Below are 22,652 nucleotides of genomic sequence, written 5' to 3' on the forward strand. Positions count from 1 at the left end.
TGTGCTTCGATAGAAACTTCAATAAAATGGGAGGTGGCACCTTCTTTTGTTAGATCAGCTGCACAGGACTTGCAATTTGGGTCTGAACTTTCCATTGAAACAAAACAAACACTACAATATTTGTGCAACAGCAAAGAGGAAGATGATGAACTATCAAAAAACTCTTTAAATTTCTGTAGATTTTGAAGGCATTCAGTCTGTACATCAGGAGGACAGTGTACACTAATAAGTTTGATCAAGTCATTCAATGCCTTTCCTGTTAATTTGTGTCTGGTGGCAAATGTCATAATGAGAATAAGGCTTTCCGCAATAGACATTGGTGCGTTGGTATAAAGGGGGCCATTTTTGGAGTCCTCACAGGCACTAAATTCCCCATCCTCCTGTGAATCACACTCAGAGGTGTCCTCATAGACAAAAGGGTCATCAAAGTGTTGCTCATTCTCTGCATATTCTGTCTGGTGATCCGGTGTGCTCATGGATTCAGTCTCGGACGAAGGGATGGGTGACTCCGTTGAAGACTCTGCAGGGAAGTCATCTTCACCATCCTCAGTAGTAGTTGAAGCCTCATGTGCTGCTGCTTCCACAAGTTGTTCCTCATCTGTAGAGTCTAAGAAATATATATACAAAAATAAATAAATATCATAGTACAGTGAGGCTACACAATAATTTGTTTTTTAAATGTACCTGTAGATTCCTGTGATTGAATGGCTTGCTACAGGGAAAAATGAAAGATTATATTAATAATCCACATTTATGAATAGAAATACAATTAAGAGATAGGGAGATATTAAGATCATTCTGTCTAAAACATAGTGTAGTCCAGGATCATACATTCAAGGACAAAATACCAAAATGAGTACCACCAGTGTTGGAGAGAATAGTTTGAAATTGTATTCAGTTACAGAACACTCTGAATACTTTTGTAGTATTCAGCTACTTTGCCAAATCAGTGTATTGTACTGTATTCGGAATACTATCACCTTGAGTTGCATTATATTTTTGAATAAATATGCTGAGTGATTCAAAATATACAGAACCAACTATTACGTTTGACCAATCAGATCACAGTTCACATGACTCGCATGGGCATTATGTTAAGGCAGTTTAAAAAGGTTTATTTTAGTACGAAAGTCGGATAATCAGTATTTTTTTTTACATTTTAATGTAAAAATGCTTGTCCTAGTGGGACATGGCCTAGTGGAAGACCCAGGACACGCTGGTGGGACTATGTCTCCGAGCTGGTGTGGTGTCATCTCGGGGTCCCCCCAGAACAGCTGGAGGAAGCGTGTGTGGACCGGGAAGTCTGGGCATCTCTGCTGAGACTGCTGCCCACGCGACCCGGCCCCGGATAAAGCGGAAGAAAATGGATGGATGGATTTTAATGAATGTTTAGCTTCTAATTTTACGACTATGAATATTGCAATGTATTTCCTTTGGCATTTGAGAAGCAACTATGAAATACTCTCAAATGAGATTGTATTTGTACCTGAATACAGTTACACAAAATTAGTATTCTGAATACATATTTTAGTATTGTATTTAATGTATTTAGTTACTCTCCAAAACTGGTACCACTAATCCCAAAACAGGGTGGGAACTGCCGTTATAGATTACCTTTTTCCTGTATCTCTTCGATGCCTGTTCTTGAGACTTTACTTTTCTTCTCCACCGAGGATCAGGCTGCTTGTGTGTCATTTTTTTCAAAGCTTGTTTTGGATATCTATGAATTAGAAAAAAAAAAAAAAAGATTAGGCAAGATATTACACAATTAATGTAGGCAATGATTTAAGTATACTTCCATTTTTTTCCTTTAATGTTACATTATTCTCCAAGTATTATGTGTACACTTATTTATTCCCTCATTGCAACTCGTGTGTAAAATACGGGCATTTGTACAGGTTCAACTCCAAGGAGGCGCGTGTCAAATGAGCAGCAACTCAGGTAAGTCGATTATTACGTACCAATTTTTTTTGTCAAGAATAATGAAACACGTAAATTGAACAGATCAATCATAAGCAGTTGTGATGGTTATCATGAAAAGACAGTGTATCTCCAGGTTTGGTAACATTAAATTCAAGAGTTTAATATTAATACCCTTTTAATGCCATTGTAGGCCAATTACATATGTAATATTAGGTCATTTAAAGAAAATAATAAATAAAATACAGCTAGAGAAAATCAGAGGATAAACTTGCGCACGGATTTACTTAGGAACTAGGAACTACTTGACAAGAAACATTGCTAAAATCAAATGACAATGGTAAGACCCATGCACAGGAAATATAGTACGTTTTTGCATACATTTTTTTTTTTTTTTTTTACCATTTAAGACCTTGGGACTACGCTGCAGGTAGTTCGTTCTTATACGGTAATAAAATAAACTACAGTCCGTCACCTACTCGCGTCCCTGTGGAAACGTGTCTCCAGGGTTAACTTTAGTTCCGCCAAGCCAAAGAACGCCCCAACGTTAATCATTAAAATAAATATATACAAAGATGTTGAAACGGTACACCATGTTACCGACCAGAACATACTAAAATAATGGGGCGTCTCATTCGTCCTAGGAGATTGAACTCTGAGCTGGAAAATTCCTTTTTCGGACAAGCAGAAAGCCAGCAGTTGAATTGGAAGTATTTCTTAATGGCATCCCTCATTTTAGCAACCCGATTTTAATAACCCGATCAGTCTGGCTCTATTTGTGATGTGTTAAATTGTAACAAATCAAAGAGAGCGCAGATTGCTGTCGTTAGGCTGTGAGACGTTAGCAACATTAGCATTGTTAGCATCACAGAGAAAACAGTTTTACATTCATGGAGGCCTAATTGCTGTAGGAGCAGAGCATCAGGCAGCAGGTGGACAGTCGAGGAAGGCTACTTGGTTAAGAACACAAGAAAGGTAAAGAAAAAAATATTGTAGTCGGGTGTTTACTTAAATGCTAACGTTACCTTAGCTTCACTGTTATCGCGTAAGATGCCTTGCACTATGTGCGTGTTTAGAGCTCACCTCGCCTCCTCCAACTAGAGGAGGTGTGTGTGGAGATTAAGCCTATGATTTATTTTAAGCACAAACAGTAGTGTAATAGTGACTTACCCAGTGTACTGTAGACTCCTTTTTTCTCTGGTCTTTCAGGAGAAAGTGAACAGATCATCAGTGAGTTAGCGCGAGATATCCAGATGGGTAATTGGCCTCATTGGCTAAGAAATGTGTCCCGCTTCAGATGGCGAGTCGTGATTGGTTGCTTCAAAGTTAACGACCGGTAGTCAGCGCCGCGGTCAAGAGCAGAAAGCAGACTTACTGCTGGATGATCACGAATGGAGCGAACAAGTACCCGAGGTCGGAGTCGAAAAAGGCGGTGAGCTTACAATTGAAAAATTATGTGTGTGTGTGTCAACAATTGCTACATTAATTTGGCGATCTAAGTGCGATGGCATTTGCGCCAATGTAGCAGCGCCTTATGCTAGCTTAGCTCAATGTTAGCCATTCTGAAGTAGCCTAATGATAGAAGGAGAAAATCACTGTCTACAAAAGAAGTTAGCTGACAAAATTACACTGCAGCTAACAAATATTCCCTTTTTTGTATTACAGTATGGAGGGCCAAGAAGAAAAAAGAAAATTGCCTAAAAGAGACCGGATACCACCGAAAAAGTCTGAGATTTTTCAACCACATCCTCTTTCTCCAAAAACAACCCAGGATGGTAAGTTATGCTCGAACTCCTACACTGTATTTTTACCAAACAGTTGAAATCTGCCATGATTGAAGCTTGACAAATGTCTATATAAAAATGGCCTGAACACATAGACATAATATTAATAGACTCTCCTCACTCCTCCCCGTTTGTCAGCCCCTAGCGTTGCGGCCATTGCCTAAACGATGCAAAAAAACAACAAAAAGACTGGAACAACTGTAAAAGCTGCAGGGCCATTACAGCAAATATATAGCCTTTAAATGCAAAGTTGAGCAATTTGACAGTGATGTCCCAATTCTGAGCTTTATATGTAAGGGCCCTGAGTAAGAGAATTAATTTAAAATTTAAATAAACACATACAGTGAGAATGTTATTTAATATTGTATTTTTCTCAATTTCTTTTAGGTTGTTTTGTGTTTCTGGCATTTGAAGATGGCTATACTGCTAAGATATTTAATATAGCAGATGTTATTCATAAAAATGAAAAACCCATACACTCCTTTGAAGATCTAAAGCCAGGAGATGATGTTCTCGCAAGATGGTCTGATAAAAAGTTCTACAATGCTACAGTGGAATATGTAGGAAATGCAGATGACCAAATGAAAGGGAAAAAAACATCTAAAAAGATGGACATCGCTGCAAAGAAATTCTACAATCATCCTTCATCACTAGAGTCTACTCCACAACAATCCTCTTCCATCCAGGCTTCTCTTCAACAGCCATCATTGTCATCACAAAAAGCTAGCACTGCTCACCACCAACCATCTTCTCTCTGGTCTCCAGCTTTACCGTCTCCTCCACCACCGCTTCTGACTCCACCCCAGTCATCTCCTCTACAGACCGCTCCACATCAGCTTCCTGACAAACCACCTCCACTCGAGAGATCCTCTCTACAGCCTCCTCTCTGGCCTTTTGAGTTCCCTTATGCACAGCCACACTCTCATTTGCAAATGTTGCCAAACCCTCAACAGTATAGATACATGCCTGATGCCTTCTTCAGTCCCTCAGCTATGAACCCGACTTCTGCTACCTTCCATCCAAGCCATGTGGAGAAGTCTCCTGCTTCCCAGCAAAGGTCTTCAGTACGTCAGCCATCACCTGTGTTGTCCCTAAACCGTGATCAGTTATCTCCTCATCAGACAGCCAAAGAGAGTTTTTTGAGCATGCTTTGCTCTCCCTCTACTGTTAATCGAGCAGAAAACACCAGTTCCTCTGATTCTGCTGACACTTTGCCTGTTGACAGCCCATGTGAGAAAGACAGTGTCTGGAAGCCATGCAAGAAATGTGAAGCAGAGGTGGAAAGGTTAAAGGAGAGGAATACAAAACTACAAGATCTCCTGGACACTTTGAGTAAGTATTTGTTTTAATAGCTGTTTAAAATAATTTACTTTGGGAAAAGTAGACTTTGACTGAAAAAGCAGAGTGTTAATTTGGTGGTTATCTAAGTCAGGCGTTCCCAAACTTTTGGGCTGGGACCCCAAAAATTGACACGTAATCAACTCAGGACCCCCCCTACATAAAGTTGTTTCCTCTTATGCTACATTAGGGTTTAAAAAAGCATTTTTAATCAAGTTAATATGTATTTAAACAAATTAAATGAAAGAATTTCATAATTTATATGCTGTTTTAATCTAAAAAATATACAAAAAACATCACTTTTCTTTTTATTACATCAGGAAATCATCTGGGGACCTCGACCCCCACTTTGGAAACCACTGGTCTAAGTGGTCAAATGCAAATTGTAACAAGGCTCTCCTGGAAAATCAAATATGTTTCTTTGTACGTTGCACCATGATTTCAGCCTCTCTAATTTTTCCATTGCCTTGAACCAAACTCTATTGACTCAAGGCAATTATTGTTAGTTTAAAAAATAGCATTTTAAGTTATAAAGGTAACAGGCCACTATGTGTGGGCATGAATGAATAATTGAGCAATTAAATAACTCAATTGGACTTACTTTGTGTGTATTTTATGTTTTCTGTTGCAGGTGGTGACCACATTGATGCACTCCGTACCTTTGTGGATAAAATGGATCAAATATTGCCCCACACAAATGTAAAAACAACAACACAGACGAGGATGAAAGAACTATATCCAGATAGCGGTCTTTTTCTCTCTCGCACCCGGCTGGCAGCTATACATGCAGAAGCTCGAAAAGACTGCTTTCGACTATTTCATCTACTTTTCGATGAATTTTTCTCAGCAGAGGAGTGTTCCCATGCTGTTGCATTTGGAAAGCATGGAAAGGCTCCTGAAGGGAAAAGAGTCCTCGAGAAGCCCAAAGTTGATGCGATCATGAGTAAGTTTTAGTAAGGCATTTTAGGATGAAGATCAATTCTCCTTGCTTAAAATCTATCTATGTTATCTATGTTTCAGCGTACATCATGCATTGCAGCACTTTACCTGGATGGACATCGGTGGAGAAATCAAAAATAAAGAAAGCCCTGATAAACAAATGTCGTCAGAGAGCTTCAAAGACTGTGGACTGTGTGAGTGATCAATAACGTTTCGTGGTCGGCGCTTGTTCTTGGCGCCTGTTTGCCTTTTAGGCTGCCAGTCGGCCTGTCACAATAGTTAGTTATACAAAATGGTTGAGACTTTTCGGGCTCAGTATATTTCATCTGTTCATGGCTTGCACAGCTGATCATTTTCATTGCCGGAGGGAGTTGAGTTGTTAAAGGAATAGGCCACCGTTTTTACATACTGAGATATGTTCTTACCTTAGCTTTGACGAGTTCTTTAGGACCTGTCTGATCTTCACCCGTGCCTTCAGTCACGTAAACACAGCACAGACGGCGTTAGCATTTAACCTCTCCCTCTCTCCTCTATAGCTCCAAAACAGGTCAAGATAGAAGCTACCAAGCTCTTCCACGTTTTCCCTATTTAAATATGGTTACGTGAAGTGTTCCACTACAAAGTAGGAGTAGTTTGGCATCCGCACAGTGAAGTGAAGATATTACTGCGCGGATTTCGAACTACTCCTGGTATTATTATGCCTTGCAATATAGTTCCCCCTTCTACCCGTTTAGAAAATCCACATTGTTTAATTTTGTGTAATTATACTTTGTAGTGTAACACTTCACGTAACCATATTTAAATAGGGAAAACGTGGAAGAGCTTGGTAGCTTCTATCTTGACCTGTTTTGGAGCTATAGAGGAGAGAGGGAGAGGCTAAATGCTAACGCCGTCTGTGCTGTGTTTACGTGACTGAAGGCACGGGTGAAGATCAGACAGGTCCTAAAGAACTTGTCAAAGCTAAGGTAAGAACATATCTCAGTATGGAAAAACGGTGGCCTATTCCTTTTAACAGCGCGATAGTGCGGCGTGCCTTCCATTGTGCAGAGGCAGGAGAAATTACTCTTATACTCCTCTAAGGCGTCCAGGACGTTGATCTTGGCATAAAATGTTTAGCTCACTGTCTAGCAGCTGGACATTGCCATGTGGTCTCTTACAGCGATGATCTGTGCAATGCGCACAAACTGTCTTTTTTTTTTTTTTTAATGATGTCGAAAAAGGGTGCACTGTATAGGCCAAAAAAAAGTGATTTTCTTGTTGCCAAGTTTTTAAATAAAGGCCTTTGTTGATAATTTTATGTGTGATTATTTTAAACAGTATTATTTCTCCATTGTATCTCTTTTATTATAGCACTCTTTAATGGCTCCATGGTGGACCAATATGAGCAACAGCAACAATTTCTCACCTATGTCTCTAATAGAGCTTATTTTGTTTTCTCCCTTATTGCTCCTAGTGAATTTTAGGAGAAACAAACAAGAAATTAATCAGACAAATCTGAAACTAGTTTGAGATCAAAATGAGAGACTCAATGTTGTCTCCTGAGTTTAAAAAAAGACAAACTTGAGCCAGAAAATTTTCCTCTGGGACCTTATGTCTGCGTACATTGGTGTATGAATAAGAGTGTGAATGGGTGAGTGGTTCCCCGCTGTAAAGCATTTTGAGTGCCTAGTGTAAGTGGAAAAGTGCTATATACAGTAGTTGAAACCATTTACCATATTGATCAGCACCACTGCTATACAAGTGTAGGATCCCACCAGAGTAAAAATTGTAAATCTGCCTGGTACTAAGTGTGTAAGCACTATTTAAGTGCCTCAGCCCAAACCATAGCATGCCCACCTTCTGTTGATGGGCTCTGTCCTGTGTTTCATGTCCACTGTTGGGACATAATAAATGGAAAAGACTAAACCTATGTTTACAAAGAGTGCAGGTTCTACATTCAGCCTCACAGAGGTGGATTTAGACAATGTGCTTAGTGCTGCATGCGATAAGATAAGATAACTGCTTGTAGAAGCTCTATTTCCTCTTCTCCAGGACATTGCCTATGGCCGTCGGTTCCAGTGTTAATTTCGTCGACTAAAATATTTAGTCTTGATTTTAGTCAAAGTGATATTTTTTACAACTAAAATTGGACTAAAACTAAATTTTAAGTTTTTCATGAGACTAAAACTATGACTAAAATGTCCAGACATTTTATGTCCAGACATTTTATGTCCAGACATTTTATGTCCAGACATTTTATGTCCAGACATTTTAGTCCAGACATTTTAGTCGACTAAAATAAGACTAAATAAAAATGAAAAGGAGAGACTAAAATCATCCAAATTTCTATTGACAGTATGAAAGAGCCTCATATCATGTAAATTCTCTGCCAAAGGACCAGCTCTGAGCTTTGTTCATGTGGATCAGCTCCATAAAGCAAAGGAACAAGATTAATTAAAGCCGCAAGCGGCATCGAACGGCCCTCGCGGGCCGTGCCTCGTTTAGCGCCTCTATTGCCGCGTCTATGTAACCCTACCAAGGGTGCCACACTGCATTTTATTGCCCTGATGTGCCATTAATCGTTGTCAGTAAACATCAAAACAACATTTTTAGCCTCTCAATGTGAATAATGGCTCCAGCCTGCAGAGGGCGCTAGCGCGCCCATAAACTTTCTAATTTCACAATTAGCATCAGACGGCCCTGACGGGCCGTATTTCAATGACCACTGTCCACACGCTCCTGACAGGGGGCGCTAACGCGCTGTAATGTTGCATAATGTGAGATTCATGTGTCAGCCCCATTACAATAACATGGGGAGCCCCGGGCGTCACCATGGCAACACCGTACAAAATACGATATGGGTCTCATTGGCTTTTTGGATCGGGACACCATCAACTATTTTTGTGCCAAATTTCATCCATTTCCGAGAAACTAAGTTTTTTCCCATAATGCATTTTTTCTTCTGCACCTGGAGGGGGCGCTATCGCGCCCAATGTCACTTTGTTGCATTTGTTTTGTCCAGGGGTGAAAGGTCAATAAAATGTATATTTCCGATTTTTAATCAGAGTTTGTTTGTGCGAATGGGAGCGATTTTTAGTTTTTGATGAATGGCAAAATACTTCGGAAAGATTGCGGCTTCGCCGCAAACAAACCGTAAAACTTAGCCAAAAAATGTGGATAACTTTTGATGCCCTACATCTCGAGATGAGCTGGAGCGATTTTGAGCTCATTTGGTGAAACGCTCTAGGAGGAGTTTGTTAAAATGCGACATCAGCGAAAACGCTGACTCAGCATTTTCCAGATTCCTGTCAAAATGGCGGACTTCCGGTTTGTCAGGGGACGTGGCCACAATAATATTTTTTGTTTGTCGTCACATGACGAATATCTGTACCGAATCTCGTCGCTCTACAACAAAGTTGACGTTGGCCCAGATTGGTCCCGCCTCCATAGACGCAATGTATTTTGATTCACCATGGCAACACCGTACAAAATACGATATGGGTCTCATTGGCTTTTTGGATCGGGACACCATCAACTATTTTTGTACCGAATTTCATCCATTTCCGACAAACTAATTTTTTTCCCATAATGCATTTTTTCTTCTGCACCTGGAGGGGGCGCTATCGCGCCCAATGTTACTTTTACACATTTGTTGTGTCCAGGGGTGAAAGATCAATAAAATGTATATTTCCGATTTTTAATCGGAGTTTGATTGTGCGAATGGGAGCGATTTTTAGTTTTTGATGAATCGCAAAATACTTCGGAAAGATTGCGGCTTCGCCGCAAACAAACCGTAAAACATAGCCAAAAAATTTGGATAACTTTTGATGTCCCACATCTCGAGATGAGCTGGAGCGATTTTGAGCTCATTTGGTGAAACGCCCTAGGAGGAGTTCGTTAAAATGCGACGTCAGCGAAAACGCTGACTCAGCAATCTCCGGGCTTCCTGTCAATATGGCGGACTTCCGGTTTGTCAGGGGGCGTGGCCACAATAATATTTTTTTTTTTTCGTCACATGACGAATATCTGTACCGAATCTCGTCGCTCTACGACAAAGTTTACTTCGGCCCCTCCCCCATTGGCGCAATGTATTTTGATTTTTGTAGGTGGCGCTGTCGCGCCATTTTTTTTTCCCCCAATATGAAACACACATTTTAATTAATTTTTCGCCGGACCTGAATTTTGGGCAAAGTTTGGTGAGTTTTCGACAATGTTCAGGGGGTCAAATTCCTGCTCAAAGAGCAGAAGAAGAAGAAGAAAGAAAGAAAGAATTAAAGCCGCAAGCGGCATCGAACGGCCCTCGCGGGCCGTGCCTCCTTTAGCGCCTCTATTGCCGCGTCTATGTAACCGTACCAAGGGCGCCACACTGCATTTTATTGCCCTGATGTGCCATTAATCTTTGTCAGTAAACATCAGAGCTACATTTTTAGCCTCTCCATGTAAGCAATGGCTCAAGCCTGCAGAGGGCGCTAGCGCGCCCGTAATCTTTTTAATTTCACAAGTGGCATCAGATGACCCTAACGGGCCGTATTTCCATGACCACTGTCCACAAGCTCCTGACAGGGGGCGCTAACGCGCTGTAATGTTGTATAATGTGAGATGTATGTGTCAGCCCCATTGGATAACATGGGGGGCCTCGGGGGTCACCATGGCAACACCGTACAAAATACGATATGGGTCTCATTGGCTTTTTGGATCGGGACGCCATCAACTATTTTTGTACCGAATTTCATCCATTTCCGACAAACTAATTTTTTTCCCATAATGCATTTTTTCTTCTGCACCTGGAGGGGGCGCTATCGCGCCCAATGGCACTTTTTCCACATTTGTTGCGTCCAGGGGTGAAAGGTCAACAAAATGTATATTTCCGATTTTTAATCGGAGTTTGTTTGTGCGAATGGGAGCGATTTTTAGTTTTTGATGAATCGCAAAATACTTCGGAAAGATTGCGGCTTCGCCGCAAACGAACCATGAAACTTAGCCAAAAAATTTGGATAACTTTTGATGCCCCACATCTGGAGATGAGCTGGAGCAATTTTGAGCTCATTTGGTGAAACGCCCTAGGAGGAGTTCGTTAAAATGCGATGTCAGCGAAAACGCTGACTCAGCATTCTCAGGACTTCCTGTCAAAATGGCGGACTTCCGGTTTGTCAGGGGGCGTGGCCACAATAATATTTTTTTTTTGTCGTCACATGACGAATATCTGTACCGAATCTCGTCGCTCTACGACAAAGTTTACTTCGGCCCCTCCCCCATTGGCGTAATGTATTTTCACTTTTGTAGGTGGCGCTGTCGCGCCATTTTTTTTTTCCCCAATATGAAACACACATTTTAATTAATTTTTCGCCGAACCTGAATTTTGGGCAAAGTTTGGTGAGTTTTCGACAATGTTCAGGGGGTCAAATTCCTGCTCAAAGAGCAGAAGAAAGAAGAAAGAAGAAGAAAGAAAGAAAGAATAATTAAAGCCGCAAGCGGCATCGAACGGCCCTCGCGGGCCGTGCCTCCTTTAGCGCCTCTATTGCCGTGCCATAACCGTACCAAGGGCGCCACACTGCATTTTTTTGCCCTGATGTGCCATTCATCTTTGTCAGTAAACATCAAAACTGCATTTTTAGCCTCTCCATGTGAACAATGGCTCCAGCCTGCAGAGGGCGCTAGCGCGCCCTTAAACTTTTAAATTTCACAAGTAGCATCAGACAGCCCTAACGGGCCGTACTTCCATGTCCACTGTCCACAAGCTCCTGACAGGGGGCGCTAACGCGCTGTAATGTTGCATAATGTGAGATTCATGTGTCAGCCCCATTAGAATTACATGGGGGGCCCCGGGCGTCACCATGGCAATACCGTACAAAATACGATATGGGTCTCATTGGCTCTTTGGATCGGGACGCCATCAACTATTTTTGTACCGAATTTCATCCATTTCCGACAAACTAATTTTTTTCCCACAATGCATTTTTTCTTCTGTACCTGGAGGGGGCGCTATCGCGCCCAGTGTCATTTTTTCACATTTGTTGTGTCCAGGGGTGAAAGGTCAAAAAAAATGTATATTTCCGATTTTTAATCGGAGTTTGTTTGCGCAAATGGGAGCAATTTTTAGTTTTTGATGAATCGCAAAATACTTCGGAAAGATTGCGGCTTCGCCGCAAACAAACCGTAAAACATAGCCAAAAAATTTGGATAACTTTTGATGCCCCACATCTCGAGATGAACTGGAGCGATTTTGAGCTCATTTGGTGAAACGCCCTAGGAGGAGTTCGTTAAAATGCGATGTAAGCGAAAACGCTGACTCAGCATTCTCCGGTCTTCCTTTCAAAATGGCGGACTTCCGGTTTGTCAGGGGGCGTGGCCACAATAATATTTTTTTTTTGGCGTCACATGACGAATGTCTGTACCGAATCTCGTCGCTCTACGACAAAGTTTACTTCGGCCCCTCCCCCATTGGCGTAATGTATTTTCACTTTTGTAGGTGGCGCTGTCGCGCCATTTTTTTTCCCCCCAATATGAAACACACATTTTAATTAATTTTTCACCAAACCTGAATTTTGGGCAAAGTTTGGTGAGTTTTCGACTATGTTCAGGGGGTCAAATTCCTGCTCAAAGAGCAGAAGAAAGAAAGAAAGAAGAAGAAGAAGCGAGAAAGAATAATAATATTTTCGGCAAAAACAATATAGTCGCTTTCGCGACGATATCGTATTATACATTTTTGGAAAGCTTTCAACGATCCGCACGCATCCGTGGGGTTCCTGGGTGGATGACGAGCGCTTCGCGCTCGTCATCCACTATATACCCCCATTCACACTATATACCCCCACTATATATACTATATATACCCCACATATATACCCTTTAATGCAATAATAAGTATAAAGGGCCCACACCTCTGGTTTTACATGGTGAGTTTACGGTTGACATGGGGACAGCGCTTCGCGCTGTTTTCGTGCGCTCCGCGCACTTGGGTTCAGTGCGCTGCGCGCACTGCGCTGTGATTGCGATTACAATAGGCCCTTGCGACGGCAGGCCGCTCGGGCCTAATTAAAGCCGCAAGCGGCATCGAACGGCCCTCGCGGGCCGTGCCTCCTTTAGCGCCTCTATTGCCTCGTCTATGTAACCGTACCAAGGGCGTCAGTGTTGCCACACTGCATTTTATTGCCCTGATGTGCCATTAATCGTTGTCAGTAAACATCAAAACAACATTTTTAGCCTCTCCATGTGAATAATGGCTCCAGCCTGCAGAGGGCGCTAACGCGCCTATAATCTTTTTAATTTCACAATTAGCATCAGACGGCCCTAACGGGCCGTACTTCCATGACCACTGTCCACAAGCTCCTGACAGGGGGCGCTAACGCGCTGTAATGTTGTATAATGTGAGATTCATGTGTCAGCCCCATTAGATTAACATGGGAGGCCCTGGGCGTCACCATGGCAACACCGTACAAAATACGATATGGGTCTCATTGGCTTTTTGGATCGGGACGCCATCAACTATTTTTGTACCGAATTTCATCCATTTCCGACAAACTAATTTTTTCCCCATAATGCATTTTTGCTTCTGCACCTGGAAGGGGCGCTATCGCACCCAATGTCACTTTTTCACATTTGTTGTGTCCAGGGGTGAAAGGTCAACAAAATGTATATTTCCGATTTTTAATCGGAGTTTGTTTGCGCAAATGGGAGCGATTTTTAGTTTTTGATGAATCGCAAAATACTTCGTAAAGATTGCGGCTTCGCCACAAACAAACCGTAAAACATAGGCAAAAAATGTGGATAACTTTTGATGCCCCACATCTGTAGATGAGCTGGAGCGATTTTGAGCTCATTTGGTCAAACGCCCTAGGAGGAGTTCGTTAAAATGTGACGTCAGCGGAAACGCTGACTCAGCATTTTCCAGACTTCCTGTCAAAATGGCGGACTTTCGGTTAGTTGGGGGCGTGGCCACAATAATATTTTTTGTTTGTCGTCACATGACGAATATCTGTACCAAATCTCGTCGCTCTACGACAAAGTTGACGTTGGCCCCGGTTGGTCCCGCCTCCATAGACCCAATGTATTTTGATTCACCATGGCAACATCGTACAAAATACGATATGGGTCTCATTGGCTTTTTGGATCGGGACGCCATCAACTATTTTTGTGCCGAATTTCATCCATTTCCGACAAACTAATTTTTTTCCCATAATGCAATTTTTCTTCTGCACCTGGAGGGGGCGCTATCGCGCCCAATGTCACTTTTTCACATTTGTTGCGTCCAGGGGTGAAAGGTCAACAAAATGTATATTTCCGATTTTTAATCGGAGTTTGTTTGTGCGAATGGGAGCGATTTTTCGTTTTTGATGAATCGCAAAATACTTCGGAAAGATTGCGGCTTCGCCGCAAACAAACCGTAAAACATAGACAAAAAATTTGGATAACTTTTGATGCCCCACATCTCGAGATGAGCTGGAGCGATTTTGAGCTCATTTGGTCAAACGCCCAAGGAGGAGTTCGTTAAAATGCGATGTCAGCGAAAACGCTGACTCAACATTCTCCGGGCTTCCTGTCAAAATGGCGGACTTCCGGTTTGTCAGGGGGCGTGGCCACAATAATATTTTTTTTTTGTCGTCACATGACGAATATCTGTACCGAATCTCAACGCTCTACGACAAAGTTTACTTCGGCCCCTCCCCCATTGGCGTAATGTATTTTGACTTTTGTAGGTGGCGCTGTCGCGCAATTTTTTTTTCCCCCAATATGAAACACACATTTTTATCAATTTTTCACCGAACCTGAATTTTGGGCAAAGTTTGGTGAGTTTTCGACAATGTTCAGGGGGTCAAATTCCTGCTCAAAGAGCAGAAGAAGAAGAAAGAAGAAGAAGAAGAAGAAAGAAAGAAAGAATAATAATATTTCCGAGAAAAACAATATAGTCGCTTTCGCGACAATGTTATATTATACATTTTTGGAAAGCTTTCAACGATCCGCACGCACCCGTGAGGTTCCTGGGTGGATGACGAGCGCTTCGCGCTCGTCATCCACTATATACCCCCATTCACACTATATACCCCCATTCATTTTAATGCAATAATAAGTATAAAGGGCCCACACCTCCGGTGTGGGCTTCACTCTTTTACAGGGTGAGTTTACGGTTGACATGGGGACAGCGCTTCGCGCTGTTTTTGTGCGCTCCGCGCACTTAGGTTCAGTGCGCTGCGCGCACTGCGCTGCGATTGCGATTACAATAGGCCCTTGCGACGGCAGGCCGCTCGGGCCTAATTAAAGCCGCAAGCGGCATCGAACGGCCCTCGCGGGCCGTGCCTCCTTTAGCGCCTCTATATATCCGTGCCACAACCCACCCAAGGGCGCCACACTGCATTTGATTTCCCTGATGTGCCATTAATCGTTGTCAGTAAACATCAAAACAACATTTTTAGCCTCTCCATGTGAATAATGGCTCCAGCCTGCAGAGGGCGCTAGCGCGGCCATAATCTTTTTAATTTAACAAGTAGCATCAGACGGCCTTAATGTGCCGTACTTCCATGACCACTGTCCACAAGCTCCTGACAGGTGGCGCTAACGCGCTGTAATGTTGCATAAGGTGATATTTATGTGTCAGCCCATTACAGTAACATGGGGGGCCCCGGACGTCACCATGGCAACACCGTACAAAGTACGATAAGCGTCTCATTGGCTTTTTGGATCAGGATGCCATCAACTATTTTTGTACCGAATTTCATCCATTTCCGACAAACTAATTTTTTTCCCATAATGCATTTTTTCTTCTGCACCTGGAGGGGGCGCTATCGCGCCCAGTGTAATTTTTTCACATTTGTTGTGTCCAGGGGTGAAAGGTCAAAAAAATGTATATTTCCGATTTTTAATCGGAGTTTGTTTGTGCAAATGGGAGTGATTTTTAGTTTTCGATGAATCGCAAAATACTTCGTAAAGATTGCGGCTTCGCCGCAAACAAACCGTAACACTTAGCCAAAAAATTTGGATAACTTTTGATGCCCCACATCTCGACATGAGCTGGAGCGATTCTGAGCTCATTTGGTGAAACGCCCTAGGAGGAGTTTGTTAAAATGCGATGTCAGCGAAAACGCTGACTCAGCATTTTCCAGACTTCTTGTCAAGATGGCGGACTTCCGGTTTGTCAGGGGGCGTGGCCACAATAATATTTTTTGTTTGTGGTCACATGACGAATATCTGTACCGAATCTCGTCGCTCTACGACAAAGTTGACGTTGGCCCCGATTGGTCCCGCCTCCATAGACGCAATGTATTTTGATTCACCATGGCAACACCGTACAAAATACGATATGGGTCTCATTGGCTTTTTGGATCAGGATGCCATCAACTATTTTTCTACCGAATTTCATCCATTTCCGACAAACTAATTTTTTTCCCATAATGCAATTTTTTTTCTGCACCTGGAGGGGGCGCTATCGCGCCCAATGTCATTTTTTCACATTTGTTGTGTCCAGGGGTGAAAGGTCAATAAAATGTATGTTTCCGATTTTTAATCGGAGTTTGTTTGTGCGAATGGGAGCGATTTTCAGTTTTTGATGAATCGCAAAATACTTCGGAAAGATTGCGGCTTCGCCGCAAACAAACCGTACAACTTAGCCAAAAAATTTGGATAACTTTTGATGCCCCACATCTCGAGAAGAGCTGGAGCGATTTTGAGCTCATTTGGTGAAACGCCCTAGGAGGAGTTCGTTAAAATGCGACATCAGCGAAAACGCTGACTCAGCATTCTCAGGACTTCCTGTCAAAATGGCGGACTTCCGGTTTGTCAGGGGGCGTAGCCACAATAATATTTTTTTTTTGTCGTCACATGACGAATGTCTGTACCGAATCTCGTCGCTCTACGACAAAGTTTACTTCGGCCTCTCCCCCATTGGCGTAATGTATTTTGATTCACCATGGCAACACCGTGCAAAATACGATATGGGTCTCATTGGCTTTTTGGATCGGGATGCCATTAACTATTTTTGTACCGAATTTCATCCATTTCCGACAAACTAATTTTTTTCCCATAATGCAATTTTTCTTCTGCACCTGGAGGGGGCGCTATCAAGCCCAATGTCACTTTTTCACATTTGTTGTGTCCAGGGGTGAAAGGTCAATAAAATGTATATTTCCGATTTTTAATCGGAGTTTCTTTGTGCGAATGGGAGCGATTTTTAGTTTTTGATGAATCGCAAAATTCTTCGTAAAGATTGCGGCTTCGCCGCCAACAAACCGTAAGACTTAGCCAAAAAATTTGGATAACTTTTGATGCCCCACATCTCGAGATGAGCTGGAGCGATTTTGAGCTCATTTGGTGAAACGCCCTAGGAGGAGTTCGTTAAAATGCGACGTCAGCGAAAACGCTGACTCAGCATTCTCCGGGCTTCCTGTCAAAATGGCGGACTTCCGGTTTGTCAGGGGGCGTGGCCACAATAATATTTTTTTTTTGTCGTCACATGACGAATATCTGTACCGAATCTCGTCGCTCTACGACAAAGTTGACGTTGGCCCCGCCTCCAGAGACGCAATGTATTTTGATTCACCATGGCAACACCGTACAAAATACGATATGGGTCTCATTGGCTTTTTGGATCGGGATGCCATCAACTATTTTTGTGCCGAATTTCATCCATTTCCGACAAACTAATTTTTTTCCCACAATGCATTTTTTCTTCTGTACCTGGAGGGGGCGCTATCGCGCCCAGTGTAATTTTTTCCCATTTGTTGTGTCCAGTGGTGAAAGGTCAATAAAATGTATATTTCCGATTTTTAATCGGAGTTTGTTTGTGCGAATGGGAGCGATTTTTAGTTTTTGATGAATCGCAAAATACTTCGGAAAGATTGCGGCTTCGCCGCAAACAAACTGTAAAACTTAGCCAAAAAATTTGGATAACTTTTGATGCCCCACATCTCGAGATGAGCTGGAGCGATTTTGAGCTCATTTGGTCAAACGCCCTAGGAGGAGTTCGTTAAAATGCGACGTCAGCGAAAACGCTGACTCAGCATTCTCCAGGCTTCCTGTCAAAATGGCGGACTTCCGGTTTGTCAGGGGGCGTTGCCACAATAATATTTTTTTTTTGTCGTCACATGACGAATATCTGTACCGAATCTCGTCGCTCTACGACAAAGTTTACGTCGGCCCCTCCCCCATTGGCGTAATGTATTTTCACTTTTGTAGGTGGCGCTGTCGCGCCATTTTTTTTTTCCCCAACATGAAACACACATTTTAATTAATTTTTCGCCGGACCTGAATTTTGGGCAAAGTTTGGTGAGTTTTCGACTATGTTCAGGGGGTCAAATTCCTGCTCAAAGAGCAGAAGAAGAAGAAGAAGAAGAAGAAAGAAGAAAGAATTAAAGCCGCAAGCGGCATCGAACGGCCCTCGCGGGCCGTGCCTCCTTTAGCGCCTCTGTTGCCACAACCCTACCAAGGGCGCCAGCGTTGCCACACTGCATTTTCTTTGCCCTGATGTGCCATTAATCGTTGTCAGTAAACATCAAAACAACATTTTTAGCCTCTCCATGTGAACAATGGCTCCAGCCTGCAGAGGGCGCTAGCGCGCCCATAATCTTTTTACTTTAACAATTAGCATCAGACGGCCCTTACGGGCCGTGCTTCCATGACCACTGTCCACAAGCTCCTGACAGGGGGCGCTAACGCGCTGTAATGTTGTATAATGTCAGATTTATGTGTCAGCCCCATTACAATAACATGGGGGGCTCCGGGCGTCACCATGGCAACACCGTACAAAATACGATATGGGTCTCATTGGCTTTTTGGATCGGGACGCCATCAACTATTTTTGTTCCGAATTTCATTCATTTCCGACAAACTAATTTTTTTCCCATAATGCATTTTTTCTTTTGCACCTGGAGGGGGCGCTATCGCGCCCAATGTCACTTTTTCACATTTGTTGTGTCCAGGGGTGAAAGGTCAACAAAATGTATATTTCCGATTTTTAATCGGAGTTTGTTTGTGCGAATGGGAGCGATTTTTAGTTTTTGATGAATCGCAAAATACTTCGGAAAGATTGCGGCTTCGCCGCAAACAAACCGAAAAACATAGGCAAAAAATTTTGATAACTTTTGATGCTCCACATCTCGAGATGAGCTGGAGCGATTTTGAGTTTATTTGGTGAAACGCCCAAGGAGGAGTTCGTTAAAATGCGACGTCAGCGAAAACGCTGACTCAGCATTCTCCGGGCTTCCTGTCAAATTGGCGGACTTCCGGTTTGTCAAGGGGCGTGGCCACAATTATATTTTTTGTTTGTCGTCACATGACGAATACCTGTACCGAACCTCGTTGCTCTACGACAAAGTTGACGTTGGCCCCGGTTGGTCCCGCCTCCAGAGACGCAATGTATTTTGATTCACCATGGCAACACCGTACAAAATACGATATGGGTCTCATTGGCTTTTTGGATCGGGACGCCATCAACTATTTTTGTGCCGAATTTCATCCATTTCAGACAAACTAATTTTTTTCCCATAATGCATTTTTTCTTCTGTACCTGGAGGGGGCGCTATCGCGCCCAATGTCACTTTTTCACATTTGTTGTGTCCAGGGGTGAAGGGTCAATAAAATGTATATTTCCGATTGTTAATCGGAGTTTGTTTGTGCGAATGGGAGCGATTTTTAGTTTTTGATGAATCGCAAAATTCTTCATAAAGATTGCGGCTTCGCCGCAAACAAACCGAAAAACATAGGCAAAAAATTTGGATAACTTTTGATGCTCCACATCTCGAGATGAGCTGGAGCGATTTTGAGCTCATTTGGTGAAACGCCCTAGGAGGAGTTTGTTAAAATGCGAAGTCAGCGAAAACGCTGACTCAGCATTCTCCGAACTTCCTGTCAAAATGGCGGACTTCCGGTTTGTCAGGGGGCGTGGCCACAATAATATTTTTTTTTTGTCGTCACATGACGAATATCTGTACCGAATCTCGTCGCTCTACGACAAAGTTTACTTCGGCCCCTCCCCCATTGGCGTAATGTATTTCGATTTTTGTAGGTGGCGCTGTCGCGCCATTTTTTTTTTCCCCAATATGAAACACACATTTTAATTAATTTTTCGCCGGATCTGAATTTTGGGCAAAGTTTGGTGAGTTTTCGACAATGTTCAGGGGGTCAAATTCCTGCTCAAAGAGCAGAAGAAGAAGAAGAAAGAAGAAGAAGAAAGAAAGAATAATAATATTTCCGAGAAAAACAATATAGTCGCTTTCGCGACAATGTTATATTATACATTTTTGGAAAGCTTTCAACGATCCGCACGCACCCGTGGGGTTCCTGGGTGGATGACGAGCGCTTCGCGCTCGTCATCCACTATATACCCCCATTCACACTATATACCCCCATTCATTTTAATACAATAATAAGTATAAAGGGCCCACACCTTCGGTGTGGGCTGTCACTGTTTTACATGGTGAGTTTACGGTTGACATGGGGACAGCGCTTCGCGCTGTTTTTGTGCGCTCCGCGCACTTAGGTTCAGTGCGCTGCGCGCACTGCGCTGTGATTACGATTACAATAGGCCCTTGCGACGGCAGGCCGCTCGGGCCTAATTAAAGCCGCAAGCGGCATCGAACGGCCCTCGCGGGCCGTGCCTCCTTTAGCGCCTCTATCTATCCGTGCCACAACCCACCCAAGGGCGTCAGCGTGGCCACACTGCATTTTATTGCCCCGATGTGCCATTAATCTTGGTCAGTAAACATCAAAACAACATTTTTAGCCTCTCCATGTGAATAATGGCTCCAGCCTGCAGAGGGCGCTAGCGCGCCCGTAATCTTTTTAATTTCACAAGTAGCATCAGACGCCCCTGACGGGCTGTACTTCCATGACCACTGTCCACAAGCTCCTGACAGGTGGCGCTAACGCGCTGTAATGTTGCATAAGGTGACATTTATGTGTCAGCCCCATTACAATAACATGGGGGGCCCCGGACGTCACCATGGCAACACCGTACAAAGTATGATAGGCGTCTCATTGGCTTTTTGGATCGGGACGCCATCAACTATTTTTGTACCGAATTTCATCCATTTCCGACAAACTAATTTTTTTCCCATAATGCAATTTTTCTTCTGCATCTGGAGGGGGCGCTATCACGCCCAGTGTAACTTTTTCACATTTGTTGTGTCCAGGGGTGAAAGGTCAAAAAAATGTATATTTCCGATTTTTAATCGGAGTTAGTTTGTGCGAATGGGAGCGATTTTTAGTTTTTGATGAATCGCAAAATACTTCGGAAAGATTGCGGCTTCGCCGCAAACAAACCGTAAGACTTAGCCAAAAAATTTGGATAACTTTTGATGCCCCACATCTCGAGATGAGCTGGAGCGATTTTGAGCTCATTTGGTCAAACGCCCTAGGAGGAGTTCGTTAAAATGCGATGTCAGCGAAAACCATGACTCAGCATTCTCCAGGCTTCCAGTCAAAATGGCGGACTTCCGGTTTGTCAGGGGGCGTGGCCACAATAATATTTTTTGTTTGTCGTTACATGATGAATATCTGTACCGAATCTCGTCGCTCTATGACAAAGTTGACGTTGGCCCCGGTTGGTCCCGCCTCCATCGACGCAATGTATTTTGATTCACCATGGCAACACCGTACAAAATACGATATAGGTGTCATTGGCTTTTTGGATCGGGACACCATCAACTATTTTTGTACCGAATTTCATCCATTTCCGACAAACTAATTTTTTTCCCATAATGCATTTTTTCGGCTGCACCTGGAGGGGGCGCTATCGCGCCCAATGTCACTTTTTCACATTTCTTGTGTCCAGGGGTGAAAGGTCAAAAAAATGTATATTTCCGATTTTTAATCGGAGTTTGTTTGTGCGAATGGGAGCGATTTTTAGTTTTTGATGAATCGCAAAATACTTCGGAAAGATTGCGGCTTCGCCGCAAACAAACCGTAAAACTTAGCCAAAAAATTTGGATAACTTTTGATGCCCCACATCTTGAGATGAACTGGAGCGATTTTGAGCTCATTTGGTGAAACGCCCTAGGAGGAGTTCGTTAAAAGGCGACGTCAGCGAAAACGCTGACTCAGCATTCTCCGGGCTTCCTGTCAATATGGCGGACTTCCGGTTTGTCAGGGGGCGTGGCCACAATAATATTTTTTTTTTGTCGTCACACGACGAACGTCTGTACCGAATCTCATCGCTCTACGACAAAGTTTACTTCGGCCCCTCCCCCATTGGCGTAATGTATTTTGACTTTTGTAGGTGGCGCTGTCGCGCCATTTTTTTTTTCCCCAATATGAAACACACATTTTAATTAATTTTTCGCCGGATCTGAATTTTGGGCAAAGTTTGGTGAGTTTTCGACTATGTTCAGGGGGTCAAATTCCTGCTCAAAGAGCAGAAGAAAGAAGAAAGAAGAAAGAAAGAAAGAATAATAATATTTCCGAGAAAAACAATATAGTCGCTTTCGCGACAATGTTATATTATACATTTTTGGAAAGCTTTCAACGATCCGCACGCACCCGTGGGGTTCCTGGGTGGATGACGAGCGCTTCGCGCTCGTCATCCACTATATACCCCCATTCACACTATATACCCCCATTCATTTTAATACAATAATAAGTATAAAGGGCCCACACCTCCGGTGTGGGCTGTCACTGTTTTACATGGTGAGTTTACGGTTGACATGGGGACAGCGCTTCGCGCTGTTTTTGTGCGCTCCGCGCACTTAGGTTCAGTGCGCTGCGCGC

The 22,652-nt window shown here is 43.0% G+C and overlaps 1 long non-coding RNA gene across 1 annotated transcript; it reads right to left on the reverse strand.

Moving 5' to 3' along the window:
* Positions 1-495: 495 nt before the first annotated feature.
* Positions 496-1,800, reverse strand: LOC306982632. The gene is made up of 3 exons (XR_013794219.1): positions 1,615-1,800; positions 685-712; positions 496-607 (listed from the first exon to the last, which is right to left on the reverse strand). It is a non-coding gene; the product is annotated as an uncharacterized lncRNA (long non-coding RNA).
* Positions 1,801-22,652: the final 20,852 nt, after the last annotated feature.

Source organism: Gobius niger, assembly GCF_951799975.1.
Source record: "Gobius niger genome assembly, contig: SCAFFOLD_114, whole genome shotgun sequence".
Classification (NCBI taxonomy): Eukaryota; Metazoa; Chordata; class Actinopteri; order Gobiiformes; family Gobiidae; genus Gobius; species Gobius niger.